This window comes from Sturnira hondurensis, unplaced genomic scaffold (assembly GCF_014824575.4).
Source record: "Sturnira hondurensis isolate 20B ecotype Veracruz unplaced genomic scaffold, ASM1482457v3 Scaffold0001509, whole genome shotgun sequence".
Lineage (NCBI taxonomy): Eukaryota > Metazoa > Chordata > Mammalia > Chiroptera > Phyllostomidae > Sturnira > Sturnira hondurensis.
Window position 1 is genome coordinate 4393988 of NW_028074140.1, and position 25629 is coordinate 4419616.

Sequence of the window (25629 nt, forward strand, 5' to 3'; positions counted from 1 at the left end):
GTAGCACATCCGATTTTGCGCTATGCTTAAACATTCCTCTGTGGAGACTATTCGGATGATTCAGAAGGCCGCAGCTATGGGCAACTGGTGATTGGCAGCTTCATCACAACATGCCCACTTATGCATCATGTCTCATGCAGTTTTTTGCATCAAATAACCAAGGTGAGTTAGCCCCACCGCAGCCCAGATTGGGTGCCCTGGAACTTCTGGATTTTCCCAAAACTAAAATCACCTTTGAAAGGGAAGAGATTTCAGACCGTCAACGAGATTCAGGAAAATACGACGGGGCAGCTGATGGCATATGTGAGAACTGTGTGAGGTCGCAGGGTGCCTAGTTTGAAGGGGACTGAGGCATCACTGTCCTATGTGCAATGTTTCTTGTATCTTGTGTCTTCTTCAATAAACGCCTCTGTTCTTCATAGTACACGGCTGGATACTTTCTGGACAGGTTGCGTCCATCCTTCTTCCTTTTCTCTATCCTCTCTTTATTGTGCCATCATACAGGAACGAAAGAGGAAAAAGTCAGCGTGGAGCTCATTTTTCACTCTATGCTATGTGGCTTTGGCAACTTCAAGTCGCCTGGGTACCTGCACAGCACTCTGAGGCTCCAGGGATCGGTGGGGAGAGAAACCCCCTCGGGGCCACTTGCTTCTTTCTTCACCTGCTGTCTTTAAAGGGAATAGGTCTCTTTTAGAGACATGTTTTTCATCCATTTTCCTTTATTATTTAATAATTATAACAACATAACAAGCACTTGGGAAGACAAAATAGAGGAAAAACCCAATCTCCTTTAATGAAATTATCCCAACACAAGTGCTGTTATTGTTTGTTTCTTTTGTCTATCATAAGGCAGTCTCTTTTTTATGAATTTTTTTACATAGTTTGTAATCATAGTGTATGGTTTGGGTCTTTCTGTGTTCACAATTAACCTAGAAATGTTGAATGTTTCTGCAAAATCCTCATAATTTTCATTTGAAAGAACTGTACAGTAGTTCAAGAAGTAGATGGTCCATCTTAAGGATTTGTCCTAGCTCTGGCTGGTGTAGCTCAGTGGATTGAGCATGGACCTACGAACCAAAGGATCACGGTTCAATTCCCAGTCAGGGCACATGCCTGGGTTGCAGGACACATTGATGTTTCTCTCCCTCTCTCATTCCCTTCCCCTCTAAAGATAAATAAATATTTTAAAAAATTCCTCCTAGGTTTTTTCAAATTTAACTTCTGTTTATTTTCTTTCACAACTATGAGCAACACTATAATAAATCATATTAATTTATACCTCTGCCTCTATCTTTAAAAATGTCTTTAGACTAGAGACCCAGAGATGGGTATACTGAGTCAATGATATGAATGTTTTCGGAGCTCTTTTTAAAAATGTATTTATTTATTTTTAAAGAAAAGGGAAGGGAGGGAGAAAGAGAGGGCAAGAAACATCAATCATTGGCTATGGGAATCAATCAGTTGTGGGAATCGAACCAGCGACCTTTCATTTTGTGGGACAACACCCAACCTACCGAGCCGCACCAGTCAGGCCTCAGAGCTCTTAATACACATGCCGAATTGCTCTTCTAAAGGGCTGTGCCAAATTATACTGCAGCAATTATGAATGAAAATTTCCATTTCAGTGAGGCTTGGCTCAAGCTCTTTATGTCTGTGCTATCTGCCGCCTCCGGGAAGAACCAGACAAATATACCAGCCTGGTCTATGCTCTGTGAAGAAAAGAATATTGGTTTCAGGAATCAACTTCAAATGATTATCAGGAGAAAAAAGTGACTTCTTTCTCTGATAAGGTAAATTGGAGGCCACATTATGCCCAGGTTTGTACTAGTTAAATTCCTAGTCTCTATTATATCTCTGTTGCTTCATGTTTTATATCAGGTATGAGCTAGTTTATTCATAAAGATATTTTGATAAAGTTATATGTTTACAGGAAAGTTATTCAAGTGTGGCAGCATGTGTCAGATTCTGACTCAGCTGATTATATCATTCCCTGTTCAGAAGCCTCTCTAGATTCCATTACTTACAAAATAAGTTCTGATTTGTCTATTCTGACATTTCAAGGCCTGCTTTCACTCCTGGGCCACAAACTTCCTTCCATTCTTATCTCTCATTACAGGTTCTCTACACGCCAATCAATCAGTGGTACTTGCTATTCCATAAATAGTCTTCACTGTTCTTGCTTACACTCTGTCCTGCCCCAGGCCAAGGCAGCTTCTTCCTGTGGAAATTATATTCAGGTTTTGAGGTGTTGAAGGTCACGCCCGTCCACAGCCTCCCCTGATTTCTGGCATGCTTCACCTCCCAAAACCCTATAATTGCTTACAACCCTAGACCATATTCAAACTTGGATTGTTGTTGTTTTTGTTACTCAAAAAAAAATCATCTCAGCCAATGATTTACTTTACCTACATTTTTTTGCATTTTTTACCAGCTTTGGTGAGATATGACTGACAAATAAAAATTGCATATATTTAAAGTGAACAATGTGATGATTTGATATTCGAATACATGCTGAAATATTCACCACAATCAAGCTAATTAACACGTCCATCACCTCATGTAGTTACCTAGGCCATGGTAAATGTTTTGCTTTTCTCTTAAAGCATTTATCATACTCTGTCTCATGGTACTGTGAATTTGTCGAATCCCTTTAAATTGTAGTATTTTTGAGGATAGGAAACCATTCATTTGCTCCTTCACAATATTTATGAATGTGTCTTACACAAAGTATTATATATAATATTAATAAATATTTGTTTAATTAAAGTGTTAAGTTGAGCTTAAAAGACTCTAATTACTATCACCCACCATTCAGTAGCAGCTAGCAGGATACAAACAGAAAATCTCAAGGAAGGAAAGTGCACGTCTAAGGTCAAATGGTAATGGAGGTAATTCTGACCATCAGGTATTCTGAGATCCTTGGGTACCTCCTGAATCATCAAAGGTGAAATAATGTTGTTAGACTCTTTCAAGTAACTTCGATTATGGTGTATGTTGTAAGGATTCATTAAAAAAAAAAAAAGATTGGAAATGATCTTGTTTGACACCACACAGCCAGGGCTACTAGAGAACTAAACTGTTCAGCTCTGTTAGCCTCGTTTCCTGTCCTCTCAGCAGAGGTGTCCATCTGTTCCTTTGACACTCGAATTTTTCTATTGCGGTCAAGTAATGGTCACCCAGCTTCTGCTTGTCTTTGCTGCCTTTGTTCTCGTCAAGACTGACTTTTTCTAGTGGAAAAATCTAGTGGAAGATTTGACTGGTCAATCTGCACCTACAAGTGCCCTCCAGCCATCTAGGGGTTGGAACTCAGAGTTCACACACCGCAGTCTCACCCGAGTGCAGGGAACGGGGCCCAGCCAGTCTTGTTGGGATAGATTTAGACTGGAAATCCAAACTCTGGCCACTTCTATTTTTTTAACATAAGGAATTGTACATGTGCTTGACAGAGCATTGTATCTTTTAAACAGAATTAGTATTTTGATGTTAAATTGTTTTCTAATTTTGTAACGTCGGTGATCCACATGTTCTATGTAAACTCTATTAACTTGAATTTTATGGCAGTCAGAGCACTATTCAATTATAATAAGTGTTAGTGGATTCTTGGCTTAATAATTGCTAATTTTATTAAGCACTTACCATTGCAAATATATTGCTTTAATCCTCATAAAATACCCTGTATGGTATTTTTATCCCCATTTCACAGATAAAGAAACTAAGACTCAGAGAGGTTCATTAACCTGTCTGAAGTCACATAAGTAAGTCACTCAACCAGAATGTAAACTTAAGTTGGTCAGATCTCGAAACCTGTTCTTGAACCACTCTCAAGCACAGACAATGAAGAGTTTGGATTATTTAACCACCATTTTCCTCTAAGTAGGACACGTATTAGGGTTTTATGTAAGTTTTAACTTCACCTTTCAAGGTGAGCTAGGCTATTTTGCAAGTGAAATCAAGAGTAGCCGGGCTGAAGGAGCACATCCCGAACTTCAGCATTGTCAATATTCCTGCTCATTCCACCATGAACGTTCCCCCCCTCCTTCACATTTCTATTCTCAAATATTAGGAAATGACCCAGAACGCCTCATCAGTGAGAAAGAATGTGCACCGTGCTGTGACGGAGCTTTGTACTAAAGGGCTTTCGAGAGGGAGTTAACTCAGTGGCGAAGCAACCTTGCTGCATATTTAATAGCTTTCCTGAGGACTGCATGCTGCTCAAGCACTTCTGTTGCCATCATCAACACACACAAAATAATCGAGGCAATGAACTTAAACTTGCTAAACTTAAAGATGTTGCAGAAGGAAAAATACAACATGGTCTGATTTTTTTTTTTTTTCTTTAGAAGCCGAACTGGGTTCACCATTGCATTTCTAATTCAATTATCCTTTTAAAATCTCACTGTAGTTTCTCCTACAATGCCATACTCCTTGTAACTGGAATTTCGGGTTTCTCTGTCCTGTTTCCCCGGATTTGCAAAGCAGCAAAATCAGCCAGTTTACATTCAAGATGTTTTGATTCTTTTCTCAGGCTCTTGCCAGTGTACTTAACACAGAATGATTAAAAGCTGTGTGTTCTGTTAGAACTGTTATAGTGTTTAAACAAGGAAGTCTGTGTTTGTTTAAGAGAATGGGGAAATGGTTATCTTGACAGATTAGACTGAAAAAACAGGACAGCCACAGTCTAGCACAGATGTCCGCATTTGCCACTTGGCTGGCTTTTCGAGGTATTCTAAACAAAACTTGCTTGTGCACTGGTGCCTGTGCTCGGCTTGACACCTGACTGAGGAATGTGATTAAGAGCGGCTGCCAGGGCCTGAGTGTCTCTGTGGGCAAATGTTCCCAGGTCTGAAATTTCTCAGAGTCTGTTTAACTGTGTCATAATTAAACTAATGGAACACAAGAGGAATTTCTCTAACTGGCTTAAAGACCCCGTTTCAAATGCGATTTTTATCTGACATCACATGCAGTTCCTGTGGCTTCTCTGCAAAATTGAAATGAAGCGAAGCAGAAGCTGTGGGGATTACCACATTAATCAATCTCTTCCAAATGTGACCTCAAAAAAACGGGATGAAACATCAGGGGCAGCTGTGGTTAAGCAGAAATAATGCGGGGTGAAAATTCAGGAAACCTGCCCCTTCCTAGCTGTTGGAGCTCGGTCCATTGAACCCTGCTAAGGCAGTGCAGCTGTTGGAGCTGACGCCGCTCACGTGCTGTGGGCCCATTCTCTGTGCCAGGCACTGCTGCAGGCTCCACACAGTGTCACGTCCTCCTCAAAACAGCCCTAGAAGGTGGGTACAATCAGCTGTGTCATTTCCTAGGGCAGCTGAGGAAGGCTAAGCACTTTGCTCAAAGTCGTACATGGTCTGGAGCACGCTAGCTAGAATGGTTGAACCTGGTCTGACTGGTGAGCTGTGATGGGTCTTGGCTTTCTTAGGCAGTGGGGTCTTCAAGGTAGCTTCCGCCTGTGAAATGAACACTTGTGAAATCTGAACATATCAATGTTGTTTTAAATATGTCTACATATACATTAAGAAAGATGAAGACTCACCCTTGGTCGGTTATGATCATACGTCTGACTAAATGTTTATGTCTGTTGCCTGCTTGTATAGTTTGCCATGAATAGTCCTATAAACTTCTTTTACCATGAACTTTATGAAGACCTAGAACAGGCTCATTTAAGTGGTATTTGGTAAATTAGCTCTTGAAAGCTTAAAAATGTGGTGTGTGTGATTTTTGACTTTTACTGAGGAAAACTTCAAAATATAGAGCATAACTTAGGACTTCAGGATATACTTGTTAAGTCATATAAGCGACTGCCAATGTAACTCTCTTTGTTGCCTTTATTACTGTTAGCAGTACTTCATTTTATAATATGGGCGATATGTGAGTGCAACTGATCTCAATTTAGTTTATTCTAATGCAGCTTTATCGGTAACAACGAAAGGTTTCCATTGCTTTATTTTAAATGAGATTTTGATTTATCCCTAACATATTCACATGTGGTATGTGAATATATTTTCCAAAAGTCATTCGTATATAGTTTTTATTGAGAGTATAAAATACAAAATATCAAGGTAGCTGGTGACAGTCCACTTCTGCCCTTGCTGTTTTGTCAGTGGTGGGGGGGGGGTTACCCAGGCCTTTGGGAGACCAGGCAGGACTTTGGCCATGGATTCTGCTGGCCTCATCCTTAGAGACCACCTGGACTCTTACCAATCAATGCGAGTCTGAGAGGTTAGTTTAGAGAATTCAGTCTGTGCCAATTTTGATGTATCCATACATATTAATAGATAAACAAAAATATTAAGTAATCAACTTCTATTGTTTAAATGATTTATAGCATTGTATCTTAGCTCCTGTAATTTTGACTTGAAGACAGTTTGGAGGACTTCCTTTCTAGCTAGCTCTGTTGCCGTCATCTTAATTTGCACCCGGACTTAACCCCGCTCCCTTGTGGGTCTCACCGACTCGGAACAATCTATCACTCTACACCACTCTTTTTGTCTCCTACCAGTTCTTTTCAGAATAAATCTCTTGGAATTCTAACCTCAACGATCAAGCTCTCCTGGATCCTTATCAAATGATAACAAGGTTTATTCAGTGCACTGTGGTGTTTACCACAAAAATAAGAATCTCCTTCTCCATAAATAGAAACCTATTGTTTTATCTTATCTCTTCTGGAATGAAAGAATTGAAAGATCAGAGTCACTTGTTGATCCCCATGCTGATAGATTGTCTGGCAATTGATATGAATAGATAACAAAGGAATTTCCGTATAATTATTTCTTAGGTACATTCCTGGCAGCATGTCACGTGATTTCCCTGTTCTGATTTCCCCAGGAATTCCTAAGTCCAGGAATTTAGATTAGTTTCTGCGAACATTTAAGAACACTGAATTGTGCTGAATGAATCTTTCTGACCTGTCATCTCCACTCTATGTATAGCTCAAAGGTAAATAGATCATAATGAGCTTGGATGGGTTGAGTCATGTGTATGTTTTTGGATGATACCGGGACTGGAAAGAGTCGTACGGCCTGCCCCTTCCACTACCCAGCGGCGTTATTCGGGAGAAAGCAGAGGAGAAACCTGAGCTGAGCTGCAGAAGGGTTGTCGGTGGGGCTAGGGTGTGGAGGGCTTGCCTCGGTATCGGAGGTATTACACAGAGGACTTGCCTGTTTAAGAAGCTCAGGTCTTTTTTCAGACACACGGTCCAGTCTGTGTCCTTCCTGTTCCCTGTCTTCCCTCCTGAACTGGAGAGAAATGAAACTAGACTTCACCTTTTGAGGCCTGGGGCAAAGGGGGCTCTAAGAGTGAGATGATTTGGGGGTGGGGGGGCTTGAACCATTGACTGTGTTTAAGGCTCCAGGTCAAAGGTGATCACCAAGCCTCAGGAACAATTATAGCAAGATTATCGTGTACAGCAATTTTCCACATTTGAGTCATCTGTGGACGTACCTTTCCAAAACTTGCTAGATCTTAAAAAAAGTTTATTTACTTTTTTATTTAAATAAATGTATTATAAAAGGAAACAGGATATCATGTGCCATAAATAGGAAACGGAACATAAAAACTGAGAAAAAAAACCAATAGTTTTTAGACTCTCAAGGCTAAAAAGGATCGGAGCTTGAGGCTTGTTCTTCCCCGCTCCCCCCGAAAAAGATGTTAGTTTTAGAGAAGTGGGAAGGGTATTTGGTGCCATACTAAAAATTTCTCTTTGATTTTTTGGGAGGACTGAGAGAGACTTGAAATAGAATAACTTTCTCACACTATGAGTTAGTATTATTTAATGCTGTGTTTGTGAACTATTTCATCTCACACCCTTATGGCAGGACAAGTCTCACACATTGAGAAACATTGCATATACCCATTGTCTAAACCAGATGGCAGCTGGCAGTGGATTCAAAGGTTTGGCATGGGTTTATTGGATATCTGTTGTCTGTATCAGGTGTGCAAGGCACCATGAGGAATAGAAATAAAACATTAACCTGAATTGGGTTTCAAATACATATATTTGTGTGAATTTATGTTTTATATTCTGAGATTTGAGACTAGGATTAAATTGACATGTGAACAAATAGGGTGTGTGACAGCTGGTGAGCATCCAGGGATTCAGAGAAAAGGCAACCTCATTCTGAGAGGTGTTGCCTTGGAGGAGCTCCATGAGAATCTGATGCTTCGAGGTAACATACATGTTTTGGACTGACAAGCAAATGGAGGGAGGGCGCTCCCAGGGAGACAGCGTATGCCAAAGCTCTGTTGTGCGATTCAACGTTGGATCTGTAGAGCCCAGGCCAGATGTAGGAACATGGGAGATCACACAGGATGGATTGGCAGGAGCCCCGTGTAAAAGCTGGATTGGGATTTGACATTATTGGCAAAAGGGAGACATTTCGGGTGCTCGGGGTGCTGCCATTCTGCCTAAGGGTGTGAGGACAGTGGACCTGGCAGCAGGGGGTAGGAAACAAGTGGCCCTCAAGAGCATCTAATGGCCACAAAGAGAGGAAGGGGTCAAAGTGAGTGTTAGGGAGCTACACAGGTTAGCCCACTGTGTGCCAGGTGTAACCCTCAGGACGCGGGAGGAGCCCAAAGGAGGGAGGGAAATGGAATAAGGCTTCCGTTTGAGACCTTGGGGAAAAGGGACTCAGCAAAGTGAGACGATGGGTGGGTGAGATTTTTGTAGTCTTGTTTAAGTGTGGGTTACAAGGTTTTTGTTCAATTTTAGCTGAAGGAAGCTCAATTAGTTTTGGACTCATATGTCAAACCAAGTCAGAAATGTAAGTCTTCATTCTGTGTAAGGATGAAACATGAGGAGCAAAAGGAACAGGCAAGGTGGCCGGGGGTGGGGGGGGGGTACTGATTGGACTCCCACTCTGCGTCTGGTACCTTGTGGGAGATCCACATGCATCTTGGCATTTACATCTTGTTGAACCGGGAAAAGGTGGTACAGAGCTCATTTTACAGATGATGAATCCAAATATCAGAAGTCTTGCGATGCTTTGATTTAGTCCGAAGGAGATCAGAGGACAGAAGAAGAATCCAGGAAGGGAGAGGATGAGAATTAGGAAAGGGAAGCTTTTGGGAGGCTATTAAGGAGAATATTGAGGAGGCATTTTCTCACCGTGTCTTACCATTCATTTGGTTTTCATACAGGGTGTTACTTTTCCACCACAAATTCTTGTGGGAATTAGGTCTCTTGCTCAAAATAATCAGGGCATGCCCACTTAATTGGGTTTGATGACTTTGATAGTAAGACGGATTTGGAGATGTGACAGGTGTTTTTATTTTATTTACGCCTCATAAGAAACAAAAACGTGGCGTTTCTTTTGGAATTTTAAAGTGCGCTGAGCCCTGGCTAGTGTGGCTCACTGGATTAAAGTGCACTGAATGAAAATCTATGTGAGCGAGGGGGTGCGGGGTGACTCACAAGGGTGGTCTGTTGACTGGACTCAGCTCACTTCAGGAAAGTTGCAGTCCAAGCATGATCACAGTGCTGGCCTTCTGCGTGGAACACAGCCACCCAAGTTGGAGATGGGAGTAGACTGGCTTTTTAAAGAGCAGTTCTTAGATATGCACTTGGAAATGCTGGTGGGAAGGACTTCAGTCATGGAATCTGGCAGTTTTCATCCATTTTAATGAGGGTGCTTTCCTCTCGGATCCCAGGGAGCAGGACTCATACACAGGCATTTCAGAGGCTGTGCAGGACACTCAGGACACAAAGCCAATGAGGAGGGTGTGGAGCCCCTTCACCAGCCCTGGGAATGTGGACGCCCACCACTCCGAGGTGCAGCTCATCCCTCACCTGGCCTAAGTGAAATGGAAATGTCCCTTGAATAGTCAAGCAGCTGGGCTTCCTCTTTGTGTCCGGATCTGCTTTTATTCCACACAGTTTAGGACCCCTAGACTTCGGTATGATCCTGAGAATTTAAAACTCACCTTCATCTGCCCTTTCGGGCAGGTGTGTGTGCATGCATGTGTTCCCGCAGGGTCTGCTGCTGCACCTTGGCTGAGGCTTTGAAGAAGAACAGTGGGTCGGTGCACCAGAATGAGAAATTCTCTTGCTTCATTTCTCCTTACTCGCTCCTCCTGACTTCTTCCCTATTCTCTCTCCTGTCCTGCCGTTGCACCATCTCTCAGCACCATTCCTCGTTACCAAGCAAGTGGCCAAATATGTGTATCTTAGCAAAAGTTTCTCATCCAGAATTCTTTGTGTTATTCTCCAGAGGACCCCATTTGGCAGAACTGTTTCCTTTTCTAAGGTGGGGAAACAATCTTCAAAGTTCATTCATTTATCCAGCAAATGTTAGTGCCTTGCATGTGCCGGGCTCTGTACCAGGTAGGCACTTGAATAAATAATACATGTTCAATGCTGTTTAGGATCTTGGAATCTGGTGGGAAGAGACAGGCAAGTAAAGCAATGATTACTTTATGCTATAAGGACTGTGGTAGATCTACTCATGGAGATGGGAACTAGAAGAGGCACCTAATCAGACGCTCAGAGTCACCACAGCTCCTTCGCTTGTTCTTACTTAACTGTAAGAGCAGAACACGGGAGCAGGGCTGAAGTGCAGCTGACACACTGGTACAACTGTTCTGCTTGTTAGAATATTGAAATACTCCTGTTCCGGTTGGTGAATGACCTCAGTGTCCCTTCTGTCCCAGCTGCCCCAGCTGTGTCCAACAGACCCAGCCAAGGCAGAGCAGGGGCTTCAAGATAGGTTCTAGCACCTTGGCCTGGGGCCATTCTGTGTAGTTGTCACATGGGCCATTCTGTGTAGTTGTCACGTGGGCCATAAAGATTGCTGAATATTTTGGATATGCTCTCTTTGTAGTGGACTCGCTGGGCATTGTACACACACACCCTGCGTGGAGACTGCCATGTAGCTAGCCTCAATAAATATTAGTCAAATTACTAGGGATTCAGGTGGAGGGGTTAGTAGAGCATATTTCTTGGAGAAGGTAGGTATCAGTTGAGTTTTGAAAATCTTTTTTTTTCCTTTATGGAAAGAGTAAACACAGAGAATTGAATTTTATAAAAATTACACATGTGTACACATATGCACTCAGTTAAGATCATCGTACGGGGTGTAGAGTTGCTCTTGTCAAAATTCATCTGTTGACAACGACGAGAAACCCGCGGAGGCTGACACAGCAATGGGGTAAGGGATCCCTTAGGGACCCTGAAGGCAGTCTCACGGATATGCACGGGCCAGGCAGAGAGAAGAGACAGGACTCAGGGGAAGCAGAATGGGAAACCCAGGATCCTCCGTTACACTCACCACCTCTCCGAGTTAACACAGTCTCTCTCATCTCTGCTTCTCTTCGCTTCTTAAGTCCGTGCTTGGTACGGCATGGCAGCCATCCCGAAATTTATGTCAGGAATATCTATTTAGAAGTCCTCCTCCAACTGACAACTTACTTCTGGGCCTCTTAGTTCAAATTCCAATAAGACACATTTTACACAAATTAACTAGTAATGGATCATAGGGCTAAAGGCACAATAGGACACTTTTAGAAGAACCCATAGGAGAAAAGTCTTTGTGACCCTGGGTTAGGCAATCTGTATTTAGGTATGATACCAAAAGCACAATTCACAAAAGAATTGATAACTTAGGACTTCAGCAATAGTAAAAATGTTTCCTACAAAGGACACTGTCAAGAGAATGATAAGACAAGCCGCATACCAAGAAAAAATATCTGCAAGACATATATACCTACAAAGACTTCTATCCAGAGTATATAAAAAATTCTCGAAACTCAGTGACAGAAAAACAAACACCTTGTTAGTTTATTTTGTTCATTAGATTCTACCTGTAAGTGTAACAAAGTACAGACAGACTCATGGATACAGAGAACAGACTGACAGCTGTCATAGGAGAGGGGCTTGGGGGAGGGGTGAGAAAGGTGAAGGGATTAAGCAAAGAAAAAAGGGAAAGACTCATGGACACAGAGGGCAGTCTGGTGGGTGTTGGGGGGAGGTAGAAGAGGGTATAGAGGGACTAAATGATGATGGAAGGAGACTTGACTTGGGGTGGTGAACACACAATGTGCTATATAAATGATTCATCATAGAATTGTATACCTGAAACCTATATAATTATACTAACCAATGTCACCCCAATAAATTCTAAAAATGAACATAATTAAAATAAGGCAACAAATGCCCTGACTGATGTGGCTCGGTGGATTGAAGTTGCCGGTTTGACTCCACCTAAGGGCACAGGCCTGGGTTGCAGTCCGGCTCCCCAGTTGGGGGCGCATGAGAGGCAACCAATCAATGTTTCCCTCTCCTCCTCCCTCTCTTCCCCTGTCTCTAAAAAGAAATACAATCTTAAAAAAATAAAATAAAATATAGGCAAAGGTTTGAAGACACTTTACCAAACAATACATACAGATGAAAACACCTGAAAAAATCCTCAGCATTATTAATTAATAGGGAAACGTAAGTCAAATAGCATATAATTACACACCTATTAGAGTAGTTTTTTAAAAAATCATCAATGATGTACAGCTCCTGGGCACCTCACACCATGCTGGGAGAATGCAAGATACCTGCAGCTACTTTGGAACACAGTTTCATATAAAGTTAAATGTGTATTTTCCATATGACTCAGAAATTCTACTTCTAAATATTTGCTCAAGTGAAATAAAAAAAATATTTCTATAAAAATTTTTATAGCAGCTTTATTCATAATTTTCCTAAACTGCAAACAACTGACTTTTCTCTTAACTGGGAATGCATGCAACAAGTTGTGGTACGTCCATATAATGGAATACTACTTAGCGATAAAATGGAATGAACTACTGATATATGCAACAAGATGAATGAATCTCAACTGCATTTTACTAAGTAAAATAAGCCAGATTCAAAAGGTGACATGCCATATATTTCTACTTATATGGCATTCTCATAAAGGTAAAACTGTAGGGATACAGAAGAAATCTGTGGTTTCCAGGAGTAAAGGGTGAAGATAGTTATTGGCTACAAATGGGTATCACAAGGGAATTTTTTTAGGGTGGTAAGGATGATGAAAATGTTCCATAGGCTGATTGTGGTGGTAGTGACTTGGCTCTATGAATTTGTCAAAACTTATACACTTGTATGTTAAAAAGAATGATATTTCAGTGTGTATATATATATATATATATATATATATATATATATATTTAATTTAAAAGTAGAAAAAATTCCAGTGGAAGAGAAAGTACAGTTGACACCCCCTAGGTCAGACCCCAACCTTGGGCCAATCATTGATGATCTCTCAGCAATCAGAGCTCTGAGCTCTTGCTCCGGGCTTTGGTGGGGCAGTACAACGGGGTGGAAAGTTGGAGGGGCTTGCAAATGAACAGACTTGCCAGGAAATAGTTTGACATCCTGATATCATTGATTAACATTATTGAATGAACATTTTCTCAAGTCATTGATACTGTTTTTTAATACATTGGTTGAAATTGTTGCTAGTGGCCCACTCTCCTTATGGCTATATCTGCTGACGTTTGAAGAACAATTTGAAAAATAACTAGATAAAAAATGGTAAGGAAGTTTGGTAATGAGGCAGGAAAGGTCTAACTGTCCTCTGGTCTTAGAAGTGTCAGACCCAGCATCCACACAATCAAAAGCTCCCCCTGGAGAACTCAATTTGAATATAACACTGGGCTAAACAGGGTGTGTGACTTAAAAAATATATGTTAAGATTCAAACTTCAAAATGCCCAAGGAGATTTTTAGTTGGTGAGTAAAACTAATACATAGGAAAAAATAGAGTTATTGCTATTTTCTGCTTAATGTATGTTTCTTACATTCCCCTTCTAAGCTGTGTAAAGTTATATTACATTAGGTATAAAAATAAGCCTATTGAAAGAATAAACGTTTGAGGTATCAAGATCTATAAATCTTTTTGAAATGTGCAAAGTAGCCTCGAGTAATCTCTGCCTATTGGTACAAGGCAGAGATGTTACATTTTATTATTTATAGTTTTGGAATAGCTTTCTTGATATTTATAATTAAGTATCTGTGTGCAATTGCTAAGCATCTTGAAAAAACTTCAAAATCGACATAACGGTATATTTGGTACAGGCAGCAAGGCAGAAGCAATTAAGCCCAGAACTGCCAGCTGATAGTGAGGGATATCAAGTCACATTTTCCATACGATGAAAAATCGGCCGAGCTTTGGTTTCCAACACAGAAATGGGTGAATCGGTGTTGTATCAGGAAAGAGAATTAACATTCTCTGGGCTATTCCTCCCAGGCAAAGAGCCATATAACTACGTAAGTAATGTTGTTAGGCTTAAGTCCCTTCCTTAAAGAAATGATATTTCTAGGTTCAGACTGAGGACAGTGGTAAGAGAGAGAGAGAGAGAGAGAGAGAGAGAATGTGTGTGTGTGTGTGTGTGTGTGTGTGTGTGTGTGTGTGTGTGTGTGTGTGTGATGGAGGTTGGGAAGCAGAGCAGGTGGGGAGCTGGGCAGTAGCCTAATCTCTTTTTATGAGGACCTTATAGTGGCAAATATTACAATGTCCTCAAGTTTTATTTTCTAATGAGCACTGATAGTAATCATCTAGGAGGTTCTTTAAAAGAAAAATAAGGAGATTTGCAGTAACCTCCTCTTGTCACAAGTTGCATGACACAAAGGTACCAGTGGGACGTGTGGGGCCTGATCATGAGAGTAAAATAGAATGACTGAGGTGATTCAGGGAGAGGGATGCAGTCATTGCTTGTAAATGAAGGTTAATGACATCTTTGCACCAGCTGCAATTTTGCAGTACGTTTATTTTGATGAATTCTAGCAAGGCTCTATCATAATTTGTGACCTATATACGAAAGAACAAAAGTGAAGTCGTTATCTGCATTTCATTGTCAGCAAAAGGTGTTTTTTCCTGATTGGAGCCCGCCCCCAAACCACACCCCAAGAAACCATTAGACTTAAAAAATGCATTTAGAGTGACAGTTTTCCTGGAGACTGTGATTAACGTAGACTGGCCACACGGTGATTTGAGAGAAAGCGGTGGCTGTATCTGTCACCTACACACATCAACAGGGGTGGTAGGGGAGGACTTTAAAACTTCTCAATATAGATATATTTACTTAAAAATAAGGATAGGGGCTTTTCCCATTGCTCCTCTAAAGACTGTGTAATGTCACCACTGACAGTACATGCACCCAGAGACTGATGTTGCACTCACCAACATGGGGTTCAGATTGTCAGGAAAACAAAAATGAACGAGTTCGCACAACTCAAACGAATCTTCAGCACATCACCAATCAACGAAGTTCCTTCTGGCCCTCTGAGGTTAGTACCAAAGTATACAACACAACATCATCTGTTTTCTGTTGCATTCTTTGGGAGCAATCCCATAGAATATTCTACACAGTTCTCTTCCTGTTTCCCTTCTGGACTATGAATGATTACAGCTGTGATAAAGCAACACCTGAGCAGAGGTGACTAGAGATAGTTCCTATAGGTGGATTTTTTTTTTTTGGTCTCTGAGTGAAAGGTGACTGACTGTCTCCAAAACACCCCCATTCATGGATGTAAACCTGATGGGCAGTGAGTAATGGAAGAGTGGGACAACGTCAGAGAGGTGGAGTAAATGGCCCAGAAAATTCAACTTTGACTCCAGTGATCAAGTCAGAATCAACCTTGACAGAAGAGTAAGCCATGAGAAATGTGGTAGGGTGACTCTGAGCGCATCTCTGAAAACTGGGAGGCCATTCTGAAAAAAATAATTCCAACAGGGATGCTTATTTATGCCTGAATTGTTATAGTTCAAATTTCAAGCAAAATGAAAGTCCATTTCATTATCAGAATTACAGAAATAGCCATTTTTACCATGTTCCATTCTACTTGGCAGAGAAGAGTCTGGGGTTATGGGCACCACTGAAATAAAAATTTGTGCCTCAGTAGGAAGCAAGAAAGCATAACAGGAGAATGGTGATTACAAACTCTGCTTTCTGGCATGATTCCTGTAACTTGTGACTCTGGAACATTGAAGAGGCGCATCTAAATTTTAGCTTGCATCTTATTTAAATGGTCCTAAAGTTGAATCCCACATGGCAGTTATTCCTGTCCTGAGAGCCACGTACCCAGGGATGGAGGAATGGGAAGCACACGCTATTATTGCAAAGGGTTCCATGACTCTATGTGGCCCTAACACCTTTTGGTATGAAGAATAATGTCATGTACATATGTCCTGCTTTAAATGTATGTATATGCTGTTAGAAGATATTAGTAGAAATTCCTTTAAAAGCATGTCTTTTAGCCTTATATGCTTTTAAAATTAATAGGTTCTAGACCATGGGGTGGGCTCGTTAATATTTTTGTCATTAAAATGGTCTAATAGGAATAATAGCTTTATTCACAACTGCCCCAAACCAGAAACATTTCAAATGTCCATCAACAAGAGAATGTATAAATAAATTGTGGAATAGCTGTGTAACAGAATGACACAGAGAAATTAAAATGAACAAACTACTAATACATACAACAACATGAGTAAATCTCATAGATGTGATGTTGAGCCAAAAAAAGAAAGTCAAATAGAAGAGTACCCTCCGTGTGTGTTTCAGTTTTAGTGGAGTTAAGAACAGGCAAAACTAACTGATGGCCACAGAGGTCAGGACAATGATTGCTTCTGCTGGGAACTGTGAGCAGGGACATGAGGCAAACTTCTAGGGTTCTGAGGAACGTTCTGAGAGTGACGTGTGTGGGCGTGGGCACATACGTAATACTTTATCCAGCTGTGCACTTACAATCAATGGAATTGATTCTTGCACTTCATTGTCTCGGTTGATAGCTGTTGTGAAACCTGTCAGCAAGTTCTCTGACTCTGCCCCATCAAGAAATAGAATCTCTGTATATCCCATCCCCTTGAATCTGAACTGGACTTAAGACTTACTTATAATGAATAGAAGGTGTCAAAATGGAAACTTTGTGATGTCTGAGACTGAGTCATCAAAGGTAATCAGCTTCCATTTTGTTGGCTGCGATGTTTGCCATGGAGTCTGAGCCATCCTGCAGGAAGGTCAGCTCCCCTGAGGCTGCCACACCGTGAGGAAGTCCAGGGCACCTGGAAAGGCCACCGGTAGGAAGGGACTCAGGTCAAGGGCCCTGCTGAATTAAGCCTCTGAATCATCCAAGTTTGTCTGCCTGACTCGAGAGAAAACAGGCCTCTAGATGATTCTAGCCTCTGGTGACCCCTGCACTGTCCTTGGGCATTTTAGATTTCTAAGCTGAGGTCTCACACATTTTGGAGGAGAGACAAACCATCCCTGCTCTGTCCTGACACGTACAGTCTTTGAGTCTATTTAAATAGCTATTTTACGCCATTAAGTTTTAGAGTGGTTTGTCATGCAGTAATAATGACGGGAACAAGATTTAATAACAATAAGAAGCCCAAAACATTTAAAAATGGACCTTTAAGCTTAAGGAATTTGAGACCCAGTGTCAGTCAGGGTTCTTTGGTTGCAAGAAAAAGAGAATTTACTGGAAGGATATGGGGCCAAGGGATCTAAAGGAATTCAGAATAACCCCACTCAGGAAGTCCTTCTCAGGGCCCTGGTAGTGGGAACTGATAAAGGGTTTGTTCAAGAGTCAGTCGCTGCCATGAGTGTGCTCTGACCATACTCAGCCGTGTCAGTCCGATCAAAGGTTTTAATTTCAAGGAAAGCAACCAGTCAACCCAGACGGAGCGTCATGCCCACTCCTGGTCTAGCAGAAGACAGACACATGGTTGTCTGTTTCAAAGACCAACGCAAACTGGAGAGGGGTATGCACCCCGAGGGAAATCAGAGTGCTCTCATCTACAGAAGGAGGAATAGAGCCGGGGTGTCCGAACCCCACTTTGCATGGGACTCTGTGTGCTCTGACATATTCTAGGGGCCGCTGCCTTCGTGCTCTAAAACCAACTTTATTTCAGTATTAATGTTATTCAAGGGTGACTGAGGGGAGTGAGGTTTCTGGTGTCTAGTCAGGGGAGGCTGAGTTTAAGGTCTTTCCTGCTTTTTATTTGCATTCCCAATACTGTCTTGGGTTCTAAGAGCAAGTAGGTGAGCTGTCCTCCAGCTGATCCACAGTTAAGCTAGTGGAGCCTGTCTACTTTTGAAGCTGACTTCCTATATTTGGAGCAGGACCAGCAGATTTTGGTGTCTCACCCCCATTCCCCAGCTATAGTGACTGTTGGCCAATAATGAAAATCAGCTTCCCTTCCTCCCCCACAGTCGGTGACTAAGAAAAGGCTACAACAAAGATTGGCCCGTGGCATTAAGGGGTGATACTGCTGCTTTGTGGTTTATTCTAGAGCCCTCTTCCCATGAATCCGGGCAGAGCTAGCCTTTCTCTGTGCCCACATGATTGCCTGGCTCAACCTCCTTACTTACCTCTTTCCACCGCCTTTCTTACAAGCGTTTCCTGAGAGTCTGACTTTAACACACCACTTGCATTAGACTCCCCATCTCAGTCTCTGCTTCCAGACAATCCAACTTCGAACTCTAGTTGAGGTCAGTGGTTCTCAAACTTTTGCATGCACTGAAACTGCCTAGGGGGCTGGTTAAAACACAGACTGCTGGGTCCCTCTCAGAATGCCTGATTTAGTGGGCCTGGGGTGGGGCCTGAGAATTTGCATTTCTAACTAATTGCCAGGTGAGGCTGGTCTGAGCACCACACCTGGACAATCATTGTTTAGGCCAGGGGTGTCAAACTCATTTTCACCAGAGACCACATCAGCCTTGGTTGCCTTTAACTTAGAACTTTATAAATGTAACTACTCCTTCACTGTTCAGCAAGAGCTCAGCTTTCACCTGGTAGAAACAAGGTGGAGGGTTGGATTCAGCCCATGGGCCTTGTGTTGCCACCTGTGGTTCAGGCCAAGGCTAAACGTGGCGTGACTTCATGCCAAGGCAGACCTCCTCCATCCCCCTTCCTATGCAAAAATCTCTTGCCAGGTGGTCCTGCCGTGGAACCGGAAGTTCCTATTTAACTCTTTGGGTCAGGAGGTTAAAGACAAGCAAAAATACAAATTCTATCCAGAAAGCATAAGCACATTCTGTTTTTACCTCTTACACTCTATCACAGTATAAGCCTAGTTAGCCAGTTACTCAGCAGATCTCTGAGGAAGATGGCAACAAAGACAGGAAGGTTGGATGGGCTCAAAAATTAAGTATTACAAGACCAGTCAAGGTGTTTCCAGCTGATTCTCATCACAGAATCCTTTCTTCAGACAATATATAGAAAAGGCTACAACAAAGATTGGCCCACTCCTTCAGAGGAACCTCAATGTATAGAACCAAGAGGGAAGGGCCTGACGAAACCCTTGGGGCTGCGTCTGGAAAACACTGGTCTACATATTGGCTGTGATGGCCGGTCCAAAGAGATCTTCAGCTACTTCTCACTTTGATCCAGGCCTGTCCTGGGGCTGGTTTCACACGGCACATTTATCTTGAGGAAACGGACCAATGGAATGATTTCACTGGGAAACCAGCATCCCCTGTATTGAATTTTAAGATCTGTAGATTACTGCTGAAAAAAAAAACAAAACACAGTCATTATGAAGGAAAACAGGATTTGGCTCCATTGTTTATGTAAATGAGGCTTAGGAAAACCCATGTTAGAGGAATACCAATGTCATGAGCCATGTACAAACCTTTGGATGTTTTCCCTTCTGTGTGTTTCATGGTCTTGCTTTGCCTTCCAGTAAAAATGCTATGGCATACGAAAATGCTTAAGGCGCTCCACATTGCAGCCTGTGATGGCTTGGCTTTGATGAATGGTGTGGCGTTGTGCAGCTCATTGCAAAGTAATGCTTTTAACTTAAATCCGTTTCAAGTGAATATGTTTTACACATTCATGCGCCCGAGTTTGGAAAAGCTTTTTCCTGGAGAACAGCACTCCTTGAGACACTCCCACTGGTCAGGATGGGGGGCTGCCTCCCTGGCTCAGGCAGAGAAAGTGTTTACTTGCCGTGGCCTTCAAATTGCTACAAGTTTAGGGCCCACAGGGCTGCTGTCTTAATGAAGCGGTTAATGATGTGTGAATTATAGATCCTGACAACCCCTTTAATAGACACAACAGGGCTGCGTGCACAGTGTACTGTGGCTGCTAAGTAATGACAGGCTGTCTGCTTCACACAACACGGTATCTTTAAGTAAAACACCACTCTTGCTTGGTGGCAGTGACAATTCCTAGTCGACACAAGAAGAAATGAGAGTCACGAAGAACCAACCTGGCTGACGCCAAGGACACTTCATTTCCACCCAATTGGGGCTTGGAGTGCAGGGGCCAGAGTTTTTAGAGATGCTGCTGAATCCGGGACAAGTCCTTGGTTCTGCTCTGCCTAGGCTCCAGGCGTTCCTGGGAGGTGCCTATTATAGCAAAGGACTGTGTGATGGATGCTTTAATAGCCTAAAAGTTGCCCTCCTCTCCCTGCCTCCCGCCCCTTCTCCCCACTGGAGGCACAGGAATGCTAGCTTTCCAGTTGATTTTCAAAGAACCAATTGTCTGTTCTGAATGCTGACTGATGTTTGCAATGGGATAATGGGGTGGGGGGCGGGGTGCAGGACGGCAACGCAAAGCCCAGCTGTGGAGTGAGGCATTTTCTGGTTGCTGACCTGCACAGTTCGAATGCATTAAAGCAAGACTTCTGAGGAGCTGAAAAACAAACCCAAACCTAAACAAAGCCTTTTCTTCATTTAATTTGGTGGTCACTTTTAAGGAAAAGTGAATTCACTTTCAATCTCTCAATAGGCATTGGATTTGGACTCAGAGGCCAAAGTCCAGTCTCTTTATCATTATCCCTGGGATGAGAAAACCAAATCTGTCTTGTTTGGGCAGGGGTAGTTTTCCTTTAAACAGTTCAGGGAACTGTTTGTCTAACCCTCACCATTCGAGGTGACAGATAGCAAGCAAAGCAAAGCAGAAAGAATGGCGTGCATTCAGCAGCGAACACAAACCTTTCCGTTTGTTCCCAGAGCTCCGAGACCCGAGCAGGAAAATCACTGCGCCTGAAAGGGCATTCACATGCAAATGAGGCCCTGGGCACCCTGCTTGGCTTCAGAAAAACCATTCCCACTTGGCTGGGAAAGGCTGCCTGGCTGGGTGGGGTCTAACTGCGCCTGGTGTTCCTGCCTTCTCCAGGGAAAGGAGCCCCCGACATGGGCCAGAAGTAGCCCCCGTGAAACTGGGTGTGGGGGGAGAGGGCAGTAATGAGTATCAGGCAAGCCAGCAAAGTTATAGGGTGACCGGCCTTCCTGGTTTGCCTGGGACTTGGGGGATTTCCTGAAACACAGACCTTTCAATGCTCAAGCCAGGGAGAGCTGGTCACCAGTTTGGAAAGATTTGCTGCCCTTTCTCAGCTGGACAGCAAACGGGCGTTATTGTCCGTTGTTGGAAACAATGAAAACCATTGGGAACTCGGGAATCTCTCTGTAACCTGTTGTTTCTTCCCTCTCCTTCACAGATTCCAGATCTTCTCTGTACTCCACTATAAGTAGCAAAATTAACTAGTGAGATTTTCTACTTTTCAGTCTCCAAGTGCCGCTCCTGGGGAGATGAGTGATAAATGGGGAAGTGCCTGTGGGAGGAAAAGGGCACGAGGAATCTAGGATTAGGGGCCTACTGTGTGCCAAGCATGTTATTCATTGACCAGCTCGCCCTCAGTTTTCCTATGAGGAGTTTTGCCTGTTTTGTAGACGATGAAACAAGGAGCTTAATAGGCACAATTTTCATAAGTTTGTATAAATAGTGGATCCGACAGGGAATTTTTTTCTTCTTTTCCACTTATATTATTTCGCAGGAGAGGGAAATATCAGACCACAATTTAACACTTTCTCACAACAAAGCTCTTGGTTTTTCTGACCCGAAGTCCTGTGGTGCTCTATCTAGGAGGACACCACACTTCCCCTTAAAATGTTTTAGGTGATTGGGGTAAGGAACAGACATTTCCTGAGCCGGGCAGTTTACAAACCCTAAAAAAGAAAGAATGTCACTAGTTGAAGTCCACATGTTTTACATAATTATCAAAATAATACACAATTGCTGTGAAATCATCCATATATTGATGAATATAAAATGAAAAATAATTTCCCTACTCAATCACCCTGGCCTCCAATCGCCAGAAATGACCACGCCTCTCGGTTTCTTGTTTCACTTTTTAGAGATTTCCACATATATTGATATTTTTCCATGTCCGTACTCAAAGATTGTTCTTCTTCTGTTTTTTTTTTTAATTTTTTTTTACAGTTGGGCTGCACTGTATTCAGATGCATAGAATTCCAACATATGAATATACCACACAATTTAAAGTTTTCTATTTAAGGACATCAAGGAAGTTTTCATTTTCTCAGTTTCAAGCAATACTATAATACACATTCCTATACAGTTATATTCATACTTTTGGGGGGTACACCTGAAGGACAAATGACTGGAAGAGGAGTACACACTTAAAATGGTGGGTATTGCCAAAAGCTATTAAAAATTGAACTAATTTTTATACCAGCCAACAAAGCACGGGAGTCCTTATTTCTCTCCCATCCTAGAAAACACTCAGTTCTCATATTGACTAATCTTGTAACTAAAATATATAATGTCCTTGTTGCTTTAATTTGCATTTTGAACATCTTTATATATGTTTATTGAGCATTAGTACTATCTTGCAATAAATGTGCACCTGTAGAGGTATTGTTGTAAGTGCCAGGAATACAAAGATAAGCAGGACCAGACACCTGTCTTCAAGTACCTTTTACTCCATCAGACACCTACATAAGAACCGTAACAAAATCTTACAAATACCCTGGAAGAAGCTCATATAGAATGTTACAGGTGTCCAAAGAATCATGTGGGCATTTTTCCCAGGATGGATCAAAGCCATAGGTCTAAAGGGCATGGGGGTGCTGAGCAGAAATCAAAGGAGTTTGCAGATGGGCAGGTTGGAATACTTACTCTGTTGCTTACTGTGTTATAATTTTGGGTGATTTCTCTGACTTGAGCTTCAGTTTCTTCACCTGTAAGTGAAATGGGGATGGTGTGTTTGCTGCTGCTGCTGCTGCTGCTTCCCCTCCTCTACCTCCTGTCTCCCTCCCCCTACTTCCCCATCAGTTCCCCCTCCTCTTCCTTCTTTTCCAGGAAAGGGGAACTTGTTTGAGGCCTCAGGGCCATGGGGTTCAGGCGGAGGCTGCCCTGCCGGGGAAGGAGGCAGTAGAGAAGCTTTATTGGAACTTCTCGGGGTGCAGGTTCCTGGCATGGTCCCACTTCTTGAAGCAATTGAGAGCATGGGGTTGCAAGGGAGCATACCTCTCAATCCTCTTGTAGCGGTTGTCTTTCTGGGCAAGTTGGTGGTGGAAGGGTTGATGATACTGTCCCTCAGGCTAAGCACCAAATGCAGGTGGTGTCTTACTAGATGTTGTTGTCTGGGAGAGTGTGGCTATTTTCCACTGTTTATTCACAAAAATTAGGTGATGCTGCTTAGGTGAGACACCTCCTTGTCTTAGATTTTGGCTTTGACATTCTCCATGGTGCCACTGAGCTTGACCTTGAAGATAATGGTGTTGCCTGTCAGGGTTTTCTCAAAGATCCACGTTACTGTGTTCTTGTTAAAGAGAAAGGGCACAACTCTGCTTCTTAAATCATATTATTAGGAGGATTACATGAGAGAATGCTGACATGCAAGGGTATGCAAGTAACTGCTCCCTGTGAACTTTTTGTTAAGTTTCTGCTTAATAACCAATGTTCCTTATTTCTGATTCGGAGTACATCCCAATGTATCCCATTTTTGAGTTTTCACTCTGTGAATCAATAAGAATAGTAACTTTAGAGCCTGGCTTTGCTACCCACGATAATATCCTTGAATGACATAATGCATTTATTGTTACAAACTATAGCTGTTGTGCATTTACACAGCCAAGGGCAATGATTCCTGAAAGAAAAAGTTTATGAAACTGTTGGGAGGAATGCACTGGTGCCAATATGACTGGAAGGTGAAAGAGGACGGAATCAGAAGTTGTGATTCGGAGAGAAGTGCAGTTGAGGCTGTGCCTGGGCCCTTGAACTTGTGAGAAGCTCAGACATCTTCGGTACCAGCAGTGGCTTGATAGTCTTCATCCAAGGCAGAGAACATTTAGGATCCTCAATACCAAGTTAAATGTTCAGATGCCCTGAAAACAGACTTTCAGATGTCACTGCAGTTTCAGGTTTCACTGAATTTAACACATGTTTACTGAACTGCCTACCGAGGTGAATAGTCACCTCTTGGGAGGACTCCTGGAGATACCAGGCTGTGAGAACTTTGCTTTTATGACTTCGAAAGGCAGCAGGTTTAATTTTCACCTGCACAAAAACTTGTTCATTCTGTTTCCCCTGAGGGAGACCATTTGAATGACCCCCAGTGGGTTTGGTACTTGGGGAAGGTCCACTTGGTCGTGTGCTGATACTTGCACCCATTTGTAATGGGACAGTTTTCACATATGGGCCACCCAAGATACCTGCAGATAACCAGGGGCCCATGGCAAGGAGAGTGGGTTCCCTTCACATTCTGGAACGCCAGTTCTGAGGTTGCCCTTGGGAAGGCCAGTGCTGTGTTCACCACCAGTGTGCCCTAATGCAAGGCATATTCCAGCTCTGTGTGGTGTGCCCTAAAGAGAGCCAAGGTCCTTTTCGTAATGTTCAAGAAGAGTTTGTAAATGGAGGAAAATGCAGGGCCTTTTCTTAGAAGCCAGCCCTTGAAGGCTCCAACCTAGAGTTCAAGGTGGGCTACAAGTGGCAGAGTAACTTCCCCGGTGCTCACTGCCTTCCCATAAAGACAGAGGCCTTTATGACTTAAGGTCATTGCAAGGTTAGAGGTACTTTTTGGGGGTGGGGCATGGGGCTTTCCAGGTGACTTATTGTTGAGATACAGCATGAATACAGTAAAGTGAGCAAATCTCGAGTATAAGTTAATGAATTATTACATATCTTCCATGTAATTTAAAATAAATATAGAATGTAAAACTGTAAAATACAAACCTTGCATGTATTTTATTTTATTTAAATTATATTTTATTGATTATGCTATTATAGTTTTCCCAATTTTCCCCCATTTTGTCCCCCTTCCCCCAGCACCTCCCACTCCCTCAGGCAATCCCCACACCATTGTCCATGTCCATGGGTCATGTACAAGTTCTTTGGCTACTCCATTTCCTGTATTGCAGTTTACAGCCTCATGGCTATTCTGTAACTACCTATTTGTACTTCTTAAGCCCCTCACCTCTTCACCCATTCCCCCACATCCCCCTCCCATCTGGCAACCAACAAAACATTCTCCATTTCCATGATTCTGCCTCTATTCTTGTTTGCTTAGTTTTTTAGATTCAATTGTTGATGTGTCTTTATTCTCTTTTTTATTGTTCATAGTTTTGATCTTCTTTTTCTTAAATAAGTCCCTTTAACATGGCATATAATAAGGGCTTGGTGGTAATAAACTCCTTTAGTTTTTTCTTGTCTGGGAAGCTCTTTATCTGGCCTTCAATTCTAAATGATATCTTCGCTGTGTACAGCAATCTTTGCTGTAGGTCCCTGCTTTTCATGACTTTGAATATTTCTTGCCAATCTCTTTTAGTCTGCAGAGTTTCTTTTGAGAAGTCAGCTGATGGTCTAATGGGAACTCCCCTGTAA

General features: G+C 42.3%; 1 long non-coding RNA gene across 1 annotated transcript in view; it reads left to right on the plus strand.

Moving 5' to 3' along the window:
* Positions 1–5326: 5326 nt before the first annotated feature.
* The window catches only part of LOC118975050 (uncharacterized), a 205447-nt gene continuing 185144 nt past the window's right edge, over positions 5327–25629 (plus strand). Inside the window, exon 1 of the long non-coding RNA XR_005063997.1 lies at positions 5327–5401. This is a non-coding gene — a long non-coding RNA (uncharacterized LOC118975050). The remainder of the gene's footprint in view (positions 5402–25629) is intronic.